At 54.5% G+C, this 13,399-nt stretch overlaps 1 protein-coding gene across 3 annotated transcripts in view; it reads right to left on the bottom strand.

The window, feature by feature from the left end:
• Positions 1–13,146, bottom strand: part of RAI1 (retinoic acid induced 1) — a 73,956-nt gene extending 60,810 nt beyond the window's left edge. For 2 of the 3 annotated variants that reach the window (XM_058849456.1, XM_058849455.1), the window contains exon 1: positions 12,969–13,146. The gene's annotated coding sequence lies outside the window, so the exon portion shown is untranslated. Of the gene's footprint in view, positions 1–806; positions 907–12,968 lie in introns of all 3 variants that reach the window. The other variant, XM_058849457.1, reaches the window with a different exon arrangement.
• Between the last annotated feature and the right edge of the window lie 253 nt (positions 13,147–13,399).

Genomic DNA, 13,399 nt, shown 5'->3' with positions numbered 1-13,399 from the left:
TGAGAGGGAAGAAAGAAGCTAAGTAAAGTGTCCAGGAGAGGGAGAAAAAAAAAAAAAAAAAAGAAAAAAAGAGAGACAGGAGAGGGAAAAAAGAGCATGGTGTGCTGCAGGTCTCCAGTGAGAAAGGCTGCATCTCCCCCAGAGCACAAAATGGGGCTGTCTCAGGGAGCAAAGGGAAGGCGACATGGTGATTTTGGAGCAGGATGGAAGTGAGGATCCGTGGGCAAGCAGGATGCACACTCCAGGGGAACCAGGATGGATGCTGCCTGTCTCACCTGCTTGCCCAACACTTTGCACAGCAGTGTACTCAGCACTGCCAGGCCACAGACTGCAAACAGCTTGTCTAGCTGGGTTTTAATCTCAAGGGAACAACCTGTGTTTGTAGAGCCCTTGGCCCCTCTGGGTTCAGAGCCCGTTAGGAGCCTCTAGCCTGGACCAGGCGTGTTATCACGCAGAGCCTCAGCCAGCTTCACTGTCACCATGGCAAGAAATGGGCTCGCACGAGGACGTGAATCAGCTGGAAAAAGTGAATCTCCAAATGAAATGTCTTCAAGGAACCACCACATGCTACCATGGAGCCGCTCCAAACCCACACCTCAGCCCAAACTGTATCCCAAGGCATGAATAACCCTTCTGCTGCAGCCTCAAGATGCCCACGTCATGCCCTTGCATCTCTACCAGAGGCCAAACCTGCATCCCATAAGCTTGAAAAACAGGCCTGAAATGTCCATTCCAGGTTCCCCTATTATAAAGCACAGCTCTGAAAGCCAGAAATGGAAGCTGAGACCGGATAAATCAGTACCTACCCACTGGAGAGCCACACGGGCTCGTCCCTACAATGCGCTCTCTGGCCTCCATCTAGTCCAGCTCGTAAGTGATAAAAGCGTCCACGACTGCAGCTCTCATCTGGGAAGAAGAACAAACAACCCAAGTAGATCTTACCACTGGGAAATGGTTTCTAAGGGTCTCCAGAGATATCCTCTTTCCTACGCTCATTCCATTAGTGCTGTGCATGCTCCATTGTCCCAGTCTCTCCCTCCTTAGTGGTTACATCCTACAAACACAAAGAGATTTCGAATCCCCCGTAGCTCTTTGGCCCATGATGATAATAATTTTCCCTCCTTGAGCACCTTTTATCTAGAGATCTGGAAGCATCTCTCTGGCATTAATAGCTATTAGCTTCTCCACCATCGTGCAACATAAGGTGAGCACTGTTACATCTCACAGCTGAGGGGAACTCGGGCACAGCACAATTAGGAATTCACTCCTGCCAAGTGGTACATCCTCTTGTGCCCTATCAATGGCACAGAGGTGGTGGTGTTCAGTCCCTGGATGAATCTGGCTAAATCCTAAAAGATTTGCCAACAGAGTCAGCAAGAGGAAGAGATCCCAGGCTTGTGCCTGAGTCACCAAACCCTCTGTTTTCCCTTCTGTGCCTAGAGAAGTCAATGGAAAGTCTCCCATGGATGGTAAGGGGAAATTCAGGCTTTTTGAGTCAGTAAACAGCTTTTTTTTGAGGGGGGCTGTGGGGAGGTTTGGGCAAAGAGGCTTTTACTGCACAGTCATTTTGATAAACCAAGGAGCCGAGCTTTTACCCAGCAACAGGCTGGGAGAATGACTGATGGAGACCATGACCCCAGTGAACCACAGCCTTGCTCCCCCAGTCCCTTCCCATTTGCCTTTTGTAATTACAATTAGTAGTGGGGGCTGGCAGGTGGGGGAAAAATGAAATAAAATAAACTAGAAACCCCCCCTGCCCCGCTGCCAGCCCCTCATTGTCTGCAGAGGCTGGCTGGGGCTCTGCACACTGCAGTCCTCTGCCCATTGTACTGCTGAGAACATGCGAACAGACGCTCTCGGGCGATGGGTTTTATTGAACGCAACTTCAATGGCAAATGGAGAGAGAAAGGGGGGGGGAGAGGAAAGGAAAAAAAAAAAATAAAAAAAGCCTTGAAAATCCATGCCAAAAAAAAGAGGTGGGGAGGGTGTTTTTTAATGCAATCAATGGCTCCTTCCTATAACTCTGCCTGTTGTGAGGAAATTTCTTTCCAGTAGCAGCCAGCAGCAGTCCCAAGGCTGTGACATTGCTGTAACGCTTGGAGCTCAGCTCTCTATCTCTGGCAGCAGCCCCGTCTTTTTGTCATTATTGGCTGTGATTGCAGGGGGTGCACGCCAGCTCGCCGAGTGCTGAGATATTGCTGCCTTCCCCTCCCTCTGGACAACCTGCCCTCAGAGAGGAGTTTGGGGAGGGGATGAGGGTGAAACAGGGAGCTGAATTCTCTCTGCCTCCCCTGAGTACGCTCTGATCCAAGCCCACATGGATAGGTAGAGGTCCCCAAGGCCCTTTTCGGAAAGCTCATTAGGAAAGTAGTGACAGATGCATTAGCTATTAAAAAAAGGCGGGGGGAGAAGCTATCATAGAACTTTAAAAAAAAGCAGCAGCAGCCGCCCGACAGTTTTATTGCTGTCAGATCCTTTTTTTTGTGGGCACGTTGCAAAGCAGGAGAGGTTTGGGTAAATATCTGACGCACGCACGCACTTCCCATGCTCTGGGCTGTCTGTCAATAATCCAGCCGGGGTATTTCTCACACCCTCAGGAGGCAGCTGCCAGCTCTGCCCATTGCCACTGCAGCTACTCACCCTTCCTATCCACCCCCAGCACCTCCTGGAGAGGAGGTTTTGGAACAGGCATGTCTGGCTGCATGCAAAGCTGCGGGAAGAATCTGCCAGGATGCCACAGGGGGTGAAAAAAAATGGGCGTCAGCTGCTGCCATCTCTGACTCCGAGCTGCAGCCTGGGGAGGACAGGTCTTGGCATGAGATGTTCCCTCCTGATCTAAGCAGAGGCTGCTGAGATGGAGATTGAGTCTTGCATGCCGGGACCTGCTGTCCCTGCAAGCTCCAGCAATGCTCTCCATGAAAGGACAGGTCACACTGTGCAGCTGCACTGGACACCCAGGCCTCTGTCCCTGTCCCACACCCCACACCACAGCCCAGAGCCCTCGGAGCTCAGGGAACAGCTGTACACACATCAGTGGGAGGAGCTGCTTCCCTGCACCCAGGGTGAGTGACACATCTGGCAACAGCTGGAAGCCACAAAGCCCCACGTAGGGACCAGGGACCGGGCAGGAGGAAGGTGGGAAATGCTGGCTACTGGATGAAGATGCTCTGGATGGAGGTCTGTGGTGGGCAGAGGGGCAGATGATAGGGAGGATGAGGCAGGATGATGGCATGGGTTTTGTCCCTCCCCATCCTATGAACCAAACAGGCCACCACTGCTCTTACACCTGTGTGAAGAGCAGAGCCCAGGTAGCAACAGAAGAACAACAGATGTTGCACCTGCATGACGGCTCCCGAACGGCGCCAGACGAGCTGGAATTCACATCTGAGCCACAACAGCAAAGCTCTTCCCACAGACAGCAGTGGGAAACAGGGATCAAAACACCACTTCCACACACAGGCTCCCAACACTGGGTCCTGCCTCCACACACTGCATTTTCCACAGACCATCCTCATCACTATGAGACAGTCAAGCCAAACATGTCCCCCTCTAAGACCTCAGCATCCCTCAAAAAGTGGGCACAGCTATTTCAAAAGGAACTATGGGGGTACCAGAGGCAGCTGTCAGCCTGTGCCCCCCACCCTCACCTCCTGCCACCTCCCAACCACAGTCAGGAGGCAGAAACCTCACGGGAGGAAAACAGCAGCAGCAGCAACCGTCCCCCTCGGTCGGGTTTTAAATGGCTCTCAGATCCCTTCAAACAAATCTAAATGCACCGATCCTATTGTGTGCATAAATCTTTGCACCGGGGCCTGCACGCCTCCACACTATTGATAAAGAGAAACGAGTCTTAAATATTTAATGAGCGAATAAACCCGTTAAGAGGATATGATTAACTGCACGCCACGGCTCTGCATTTAAGGTGTCCCTGCTGTACCTTTAGAGGGGTTTTATTTTTAAGGGAAATCGGCAGCAGCAGCTGGTGGAAGCGAGCAGCCGGGCTGTTCGGGTGCCGCACGAACGGGAACGCCGGCACAACGCTCCACTCCGGAGGCATAAATATGCCACAGGAGCCCAGGCTGTTCAGGGGGGCTGGGGGGGCTGTATTGACCCAGCCCAATGGCAGGGAGGGCAGAAAACAGAGCCAAGGAGGTTTGAGGTTTTAGGTGAGGTGGCAGGAGCCAGGCTGTCGGTTAGAGAAGACACGTGAACTCCGCACCTTTCCGTCTCGCCCGGCAGCGAGGGGGCTGCTGGGGGGATCAGGAGACCTTGGAGCTATTTCCAGCTGAACCACGGAGCTGGAGTGTGACCTTGGGCAAGTCACTTACGGTCACCCTCTGCCTGGAGTCGAGCTCTGTGAGAGGCAACTGGAGTCTTGCCTGCTGAGGGTGCGGATCGAGGCAGTGTGGGGTGCCAGGATGGTTGAACCTTCCTTTTCTCCGCCTCCACCGAGCTGGCAGCAGCCTCAGCACGGGGCTGGAGCACTGAGGGCCAGGGTACAACACACCAGCCAGCCCACAGGATGTTTCTCAGGCACACAGAGAGCAGCTGATGGAAGATTTTATGAAACCAAGTGCTATAAATGTCCCCTTGCTATGTGACTTTTTATGTTTCTAAATTATTTTGATCATTATTTTTTACCAGAGTGAGGTGAATAATACACAACAAACCACCGTGAATCATCACTCCAGTTTTTAGATATGTTAAATTTAGCTGTTTCGGTGCCACCTTTTTGTTTATATTCTCCAAGTGTTTCTTGCCAACAAGTTACCGGCAGGGATTTTTGGCCAGGAAGGGGAAGAAAAAAGGAAAAAAAAAAAAGTGAGACAGACTGTTAATTTCTGTTAACTTTAAGCATCAACGAAAGATCCCGGAAGAAAGTGAGTTTCAAATTCTTAACTGCAACAGTTTCCCTCCCCAAACCTCAAGTCTAAAAATTAAGCCTGCCCAATCGGGAAGCCAAAACCCATCATGTGATGTGAGATCCCAATTAAAAAGACTCTCATTCTTGAGACCGAGTACTCACAAAAGAGCAAAGACCGCGAATTATTTGCAGAAATTATCTGGAGAACAATTTTGAATAATGAATACGATGGGGGAAATCGCAGTCACTTGGAATACTTAATGCAACTACAAAAAAAATCACCAACAATTTGCGAACAGAAAAGAGGTGAAACGCGTGGAATAGATCATTTAGCACAGTCCTGCCACCACCAGTGACTATTCCAAATGACCAAGGCCCCTGCCTGGCTGTAAATGCTGCAAGAATTAGCGATAGAGACTGATGGACAGATGGAAGTCATGCTTGGAGATCCACTTAATCAAAGAGGCTGTGCCACCACAGCCAACACGCCCGTGACCTGGTAAAATCAGGGTGAAATAACTCGGGAAACAGGATGTTCAAAGCAGCCCCGGGCAGGAGGAAGGGATGCTCCGGGTGACGCAGCCGAGCGGAGAACAGCTGGAGAGGAAGAGGAGCTTTGACACATGCTGGCCAAATCCCAAGAGGCACAAGCACAGAGGAACACCAAGGACGAGCTTCTGTGTGATTGTGGCTGGTGGAAGGGGTGGGAGATGCCCAGGGAAAGGAGAGGTTCCAGGTAGGTCTGGATTAAACACAGGTGGGTGCTGCATCACCAAGTGCTGGCTTTGCCATGGGAAATACCGTCCCATCAGCCAGGGACTGTGAGTATCCAGGTATCTCCAGGGTCTGAATCTGAGAGATGGGGCTCCAGCAGAACCCACTCTGCTTCTGCCACCTCCCTTCAAGTGCTGGGCTGAGCCAAACTCTGGCCTCATGCTGAGAGCTGCTCCCATGGCCATGATTAGAGCATGCAGGACCAGAGAAGCAAGCATCTGCTGAAAACTGAATGGTCTTTCTTGTCCAGGAGCCAAAATCTGTCTCTTTGGTCGATTTACTTTATCACAGCACAAGCTCTGCATTTCACCTACCAGCAATGAGCATGGAGGCCAAAACCTCAGCACTGCCTGTAGCATCCAGCTGGGAGGAAGGATCTGAAGGGAGAAGGCAGGGAGAATTTGGGGGACAGGAGCAGGCAAAGGAGAAAGGGTTTTGGAGGACATTGGGGGACCACAGCAGGGCATGGAGGAGATGGGGACCTTGTAGGGCCAGGCAAAGTCTGCAAGCACCGCTCAGGTGGGGAGATGCTGGGCTCTTCCCTGCACCAATACTGAGAGAGGAAGAGCAGCAAAGGTCTGGTAGAGATGGAGCTTTTTCACATCCCAGCCTGGTCAGCTGACATTTATCAGGGTAACAAAAGGATACAGCCTGATCACAAGACAGGCTGACAGTGCATCTTCCCCTTCTGGGGAGGAAAGTCAAGAGCCAAAGTTGTAAAAAGTAGTCCAGTCATCTTTCATATCTTCTCTTTCCTGCAGTTTGATGTGTGCAGGGATATTTCCTCTGCTTCTTTGAAATGAAAGACCAAAAAAAAGCAGAAAATTCTGCATTTTAGGTGCAGGAATTAAAAATAAATCAAATTCTTCCAATGTTTCAGGTCAAATATTCCCCAAAGCTTCTGTTCTGACAATCTAAGAATGTAAAAGCTACATCTCTTCAACTCCCTTGAATTCATCAGGATGTTGCTATCAATCTGTAGCTTCAACAAGCCTGGCTGAGGATGCTCAGGAAAGCCTGGTTGTTATATGCCTGGACTGCGGCAACCAGAGAACCACTCAGGAACTGAGAGACTCATTATTTGTTATTAACTCACCTGGAATCTCTGATTTCTTACATGCTATTTTGCTACTTGGCTGCAGAGCGAAACAGCTCCTCAAAAAATAGAAGAAGGAAAAAGTGAAACACCCAGCAGTGAAGGATCATATTTCTAGTGGATTCTAGTAGGTCACCAGCAACTGCATCAAAAGAGTGTCCTGGGGGCTTCAGTGTTTGCTTCTTGTGCCCCTTTATTTACTGTTGGTTCCCTCTGTGGCAGCAATACCAGCCCCTGCAGAGACTGCCCTGTTCCAGCCTCTGCTTTTCCAGGTTTAGGCACTGGGTATTTATTGCATTTGGCTGTTTTCAGAGCGTGGGTGTTTGCTTCACATGTCCCCACAGAGCAGAGTCCCCTCGGAAAACTGTTCCAGGCAGGAAACTGCTGCTGCTCCTGGTCAGGGAATCACATGGGGAAAATCAGTTTCTTTTTCAAAAAATCCTCCAAGTGAAGAGTTTGTTCCGGAGAGATGGAGAACAGAGATTCCCATGGGCTCTGCTCCTGCCTGTCTGATGGATTCCCCCCAGCATCAATTTGGCTGGTACAGTGGTTGCTATAATGAATTTTTAGGGATAACAATTTGTTGGGATAATGACTTTAGGTGCACAGGGCACTTCTATGCCCCAGCTCTCCTACAGCATCTGCCTGTTACCTTGCTAACCTCGCAGACAGAGAAACTGAGGCACAGGGCTGGCTCTGGAGAGGGACAAGGCTCCAGCAGCACCTCCAATTGCAGCACTCAGGTGCTCCATGGATGCTGCAATATCAGCATCACCCACAACCTGGCTGAACTTCCCAAGGTCCCCCAACAAGAGATCTCCTGTGTCCCCTCTGTCTCCAGCTCAGCCTCCATGAGCTGCTGGCCCTGGTCCCTCTCTTGGGCATCACTTTCTGCCTCTGGCATCCAGCAAACTCCTCTCCCAAGCTCCTCTCCCAACAGTGGGCTCTGCCTCGCTGATCTCGGAGTGCCCCCTGTGCCAGCACCATCCCCAGGAGGGCATCACAGCAGGGCTGGTGCATCTCCACCGTGGCTGGGGACAGCAGGGAGGACAATGACATTTGCTGCAGGAGCCTGACATTGAACCCAGCCAGTCAGAACGGCGGGTGTTTTGCTGGCAAGGGTAGAGGCTCTGCTCTGACACCGTCAGCGAGGGGACAGGAGAGGGAGGGGAAAGGAAAAAAGCCGAAGCAGCAGCCAGACAGCTGCCTCTTCCTCCTCCTCCTTTTGTGCAGAAATGTGGTTTTGTTTGTCAGTCAAACAGATTGTTTTCTCCTTCTTTGCAGGCCAATTGTTTCTGCTCCTGCAAGATAAGGGATTGAAAAGGGCTATATTTTTATGGCACTGAATCTAGGCCCTCCGAATTGGAGGGGAGACATCAAGTGGGAGAGGGATGCTGGTTCAAACCAACACTCCTCTCCCCAGCTCCACTCTCCAATCCCATTTCCACCCCCATTTTCCTTTTTTCTCCTTCCTTCTCCCGCCTGGAGCTGCCTCTCAGCCCTCTCACTATTTAATCTCCGTCTCTCCAGTGGACTCAGGAGGTTTACACAGCTTCATCCTCTTTGCACCATCTGCTGAAAAGAATCCGCCTTTCCCCTGCTGCTCTGTCCAGCGGCTCCTCCTGCCACCCTCCCCCTAAAAATGGGGAAAGCAGAGCTGGTGCCACTGCATGTGACGTCCAGAAGAGCAAAACCCAGGATGGGGAGGTTTCCTTTTCTGCGAAGGATTTGCCCAGAAAGCACCTCAGAGAGCCAGACCCCAGAGCATGGCAGGAGCAGGATGCAGAGATGAGAGAAGAAAATGATCAATAAGAGCAAGTCCAGGCCAGGGTAAGACAGCAGAATCCTCTCTGGCCTTCTACAGTGGGTTCAAGGAGCCTGTGTCCAGTCTTCCTCTTCTTTCTTGTTGAACTCCCCTAAATCCACAGTCCAGATGGGATGCCGTGACTCCCAGTGAAGGAAACGCTGGAGCGATGACCTCTGAATGACCGCCAGCATCCCCAGGCTAAAGGACCTGCAGAAGGTCCTTGCTCCAGGGACCACCAGGGCTGGAGGCATCCTCACCCTCGCTGTATCCCAAGCATGAGTCCTTTGCTCCCATGCGCTGATCACATCGCACACCGAGGGAGGATTTGCCTCTCCTCCTTGGGGGATGAGAGCCTAGAAGGGGGCAGAGTGGTTCATATCCAACTCATAAGCCTCTCAGAGCTCAGGCTTGAGGACTGAGATTCACTCAATTAATTTTGCTTTGGCAAAAAGTCCATTTTTATTGCTATTTCATGCCTTCAGTATAGATTTTCCCTGCTCGTCTCAAAGGGATAATAAAACCCGACTCGTTCTTTTTATAAAAGTCTCACACTCCCTCTCTCACTAGGCTATGTGTTCCCCAGCTAGAGATGTAAATTTAAAGGGGAAATGCTGTCATTTAAAACAAAACAAAACCAAAAAAAGCAACTCAGAAAGCCCAGCTTTGAGCATATTCCAGCTCTCAAAACTAGGCCGTGCAACCAAAGCAAAAACCAAGCTGCCACCTTCCCGCGGTGAAGCGGCATTCCCGCAGCGATCCCAACCTCCCCCAGGGGAACCGGGGGTGACTGCCAGCCCCAGGAAGCCACTCTCCATCTTGCAGGGCTGGTGGTGGCCCTCTGCTTGCTGGGACGTGTAGTTTTTGCCAGCTGGGTGCTGGTGGGCGCAGGTGGTGAGCGCTGCTTGGAGCGAGCTCCTTGTGCTTGGATGTGATGCTGGAAGCTCAGCACCTGCACCTGCCTCCCACCTCCTCCTCCTCCTCCTCCTCCTGCTCCACACCAGGTGAAAGCTTCGCTGCTGCTGGCCTCAAGCAGCTGGACCAGTCCTCCTGAGGGAAATCCCAAATCCACGCAATTCCGAGCAGGTGGATTTGGAGAGTGTTTTCAAGCAGGCAATGGGACAGGATGGTGGCAGGACAATGCACGGCTCTGCCTGCTCCACCCCAGCTGTGATGCATCCTGCCTGCTCTTTGGAAGGGCTGTAGCTGTGGAGGTTCCCTCTGAGAGGTGAAGAAGGGAAAGGGAAACTGCTTTTCCTCTGCCTCATGCCCTGCTGCCATGACCTCCTGGGGGGGATAGGATGCAAGCAGCGGAAGCCAAGTGGAAGTCTTGTAATCAATGGGTGGCAGCAATTGCCTGGGGACAGGGCGGGGTCCCCAGCACCACCAGGATTTAAGAGCAGGTTACACCGAGGTGCACTGGCATGGCTGATGCAGCCCTCTAGGACAGACTCAAGCCTCCTGCCTTGGCTGTGTGTCTGATTTGCATAAATCCACCATCACTGGGACTCTGCTGCCTGAGCAGGAACCAGGAGCAAATCCAAAACAAGCGAATCCAAAGCAGAGCGAAGCTGCGCGAGGCAGGAGAAGCCACACAGGTGCCCGCACTGTGCCAACCCGGCACAGGACCAGACTGTGCCAAGAGGTCACAGCCAAACCTTTCATATCCAAATGTTTCTCTTTCTCCCCATCCTGTACCCTTCTCCTGCACCCCCCTGCCAGGCTGCCTGCACGTCCTGGCTGCCAAGAACTCGGGGCCCTGCCTGCATCTGGCAGGGCAGGCAGTGCCCACGGTGAGAGGAAACGCACAGCTCGCTCTGCTCCTGCAGGTGTGCCTCCAGCAGACAAAAGTTGTAAGGCAGCTAACAAGGATGAGAAGGAGAGGAAAGACAAGAAAAGCCCAGGTGATACCACACTCCCTGGCTAACTGATGATCCAGCACCTCCAGGCTCACCTCTGGTGCCCCCAACGAGGCTGTGGCATAGCTCCATCAGTTAAACCAAATTTGTGCCATTTCCTCTGATGGCAGAACAAACGGTCCTTCCCCATCGTGAGCTGCCAAGCCTGAGGGATGCTACAGAAAAGAATCCTGCACCTCCTGCATTTCGGGGGAAAATCAGTTGGAGTTCCTAGATTTTCCTGCAGAGCCCTCACAGGATTCGACCCTCCAGGCTGGAAAATCCTTAGTGCGCGCTGACAACCTCTGCAGCTCAGGCAGAGGCGAGAGATGATTAAGACTGGCTGAAATCTCCCAGGACTCTGACATCTGAGAGGCCCCATGCAAGGCAGAGAACCACCCCGGGCTGCTCCTTGCAACCTGCAACTCCCCTCACCTTAGCACGGAGCTGAAGGGAGATCAGGGACCCAGCGGGGCCAGGAACCAGGTCACCGCTGCTGGTTTCCAGGCAGCAAAGGTTTGGAAGAGCAGAGGATCATTTAGCAGAGCGACAGTGAAGGTTCAGAGCAGAGCCTTCAAATTACACGCTACAGAGCACTTTTCCTGCCTAAAAGGTCTCTGAAATGACTGTGGCGGCTCTGAAACGAAGCACTCTGTATGCAATTGTTCCCTGGGGCTTGCAGCGGAGACAGAGCCGGGAGAGGAGAGGTGGGTCTGCGGTCCCTGGCACGGGCAGCTCCTCATCAGACGAGGATACACACTTCTTCTGGGCTCCACAGCACAGCACTGCTGCTTCCCTAAATCTCCCTGGTGGTTTCTACCAGTCGTGGTATTTTATTTTTTTTATTTTTTTTTTTCTCTCACTTCCTGCCTTGAACTTCACACAGCTCCTGGCCAGGGCTGCAGAGCTGCTGCTCAGGGCATGGGTGGGTGCTCCCAGCCCCGTGCACAGACCCTCATTAAACCCCTCACCATCATCACTCGCCACGCCTCGAAGCACACCTCAATCCCATGGGGAGCAGGGAGGGAAGAGCACTCAGGGGGAACATGTCCTTTTCTCCATCTCACTTGGCTTCTTCCCATCTTTCTCCACTCCATCTCCCAGCAGCTTGAGGTCCATTTTCATCAGGCAGTGACAGTCACCAGGAGAAGCAGCCTCAGCACCAGCAGGCACCACACAGAGCCAACCTGTGCCTTGCCTGCTGCAGGTCCCCCCACCCTCTGCCACCAGCACACAGGTGACAGCACCCACATCCGCTCAGCCACCTGGGGCACACACACTGCCACCCTGGGAAAGGCAGCTGTGGGGCAGAAGCTCTCCACAAAGTCCTGGCACATAGCAGGGAACCATTTCTGCACCATCAAGGAGGCTCCAGCGATGCCCAGGAGCTGGGGCAGCTGGAGCTGAGCTGGGAGAGCCCTTGGAAGGGCACCACCAGTGATGCCCTCCCTCGGCTGGCACAGGGCCCTAGGAGCACTCTCCCATGCAAAACCCCGATGTTGGGTTTGTTCCTCCACACCATCATTTTGGGAGGTCACATGAGGGCAGCCAACACGGGCACTGCTGGCAGCCAAGGGTAAAGCGGGCAGGGGCCAGTGACCACAAGAGCTTTCAGCAAGCCAAGATCTGCTCACATCTAAGGGATGGCATCACTCTCCATCAAAGGCAGTGGGGAACAAACAGGCACCCCAACAATATCCCGCTCTGACGTCAGTGAGAACCTCCGGCAGGTCTGCAACATCAGCCACGCTTCCAGCGGCCAGAGAGCCCTCGGGATGCCGACCCCAGGGGCAGCTCAGCACCTCCGCTGGGATCCCAGCGCCACGCTCAAGGTGCTGCTCCAGCTGCACATTTCCAGGGAGAGTGGGAATGGGGACACACACACACACACACACACACACACACACACACACACACAGAGGAATTTAAATGGAATTTCACAGCTGCAGCAAAAGGGCACAGGAGGGGCTCAGGGCTGTCTATCCAAGATGCATCATTACCATGTCCCCGCTCGGCATTTCGGCACCACCGGCCGGGAGCACCGCGGCCACCCGCACCCGCGGGACCGGGGGGGCCGGGGAGCCCCTCCGTGACGTCACCGAGCCAGGAGCAGGCTCGCGTTTTGGGGGGATACCAGGCGGGTTTGGGGGGGGAATTGCGGGGGGGCCGGAACGCGCTAGGGTTGGAAATACGAGTGCGGTGCGGTGGGAGCGCGGGCGGAAGGGAAGGGAAGGGAAGGGAAGGGAAGGGAAGGGAAGGAAAAAGGAAGAGAAGGGGATGTGGCGGCGGGTTCGCGGTGCCACAGCGGGCCCGGCGGGAGCTTGCAGCCGCAGCTGCGACGCGAAGCCCCGGGGGGGTAACGGGGCGGCGGGCAGGGCCCCCCCCCCAGCTCCGGCAGCGCCCCGCTCGCCCGGCCCCTCCGCTCCCCTCGCTCTCTCCGCCGGCCCCTATCACCAGCCGCCCTCCCCGGGCCCTCCCCGGGCTCGGCGGCCCGCCCGGTTCCCCCGGAGCCGCGTCCGGAGCCCTCCTTACCTGGCGGGCCGAGCCCCGCTGCCTCTCAGCGGCGGCGCTGGGCGGGGGCGGCCCCGGCGGCCATGCCCGGGCGGCCGCGCCGCTCTCCCGCGCCGTGCGAGCCGCCTCAGCGGTGTCAGCGGGCGGGAGCCCCGCGCGGCGCCGGGAGCGAGGGGAGGGACGGCGGGGGCATGACCGAGCGCCGTCGGAAGTGCACGCGCGCCCGCCGCCTGCCCGCGACCGCGGCGACACCTGCCGGCAGCGCCGCCGCTGGCACCGGGAACGGCACCGGGAACGGCACCGGGAACGGCACCGGGAACGGCACCGGGAACGGCACCGGGAACGGCGGCGGGAACGGCACCGGGAACGGCGGCGGGGGCTGCGCACACCGGGGGCAGCGGGGCGGGCAGCGGGGCACGGCACACCGGGCAATGGGGCACGGCACACCGGGC

The sequence above is a fragment of the Poecile atricapillus genome, chromosome 14 (genome assembly GCF_030490865.1).
Source record: "Poecile atricapillus isolate bPoeAtr1 chromosome 14, bPoeAtr1.hap1, whole genome shotgun sequence".
NCBI classification, from domain to species: domain Eukaryota; kingdom Metazoa; phylum Chordata; class Aves; order Passeriformes; family Paridae; genus Poecile; species Poecile atricapillus.
The sequence above is the reverse complement of the archived record's forward strand: the minus strand, read 5'-3'. Positions and strand labels throughout refer to the sequence as shown.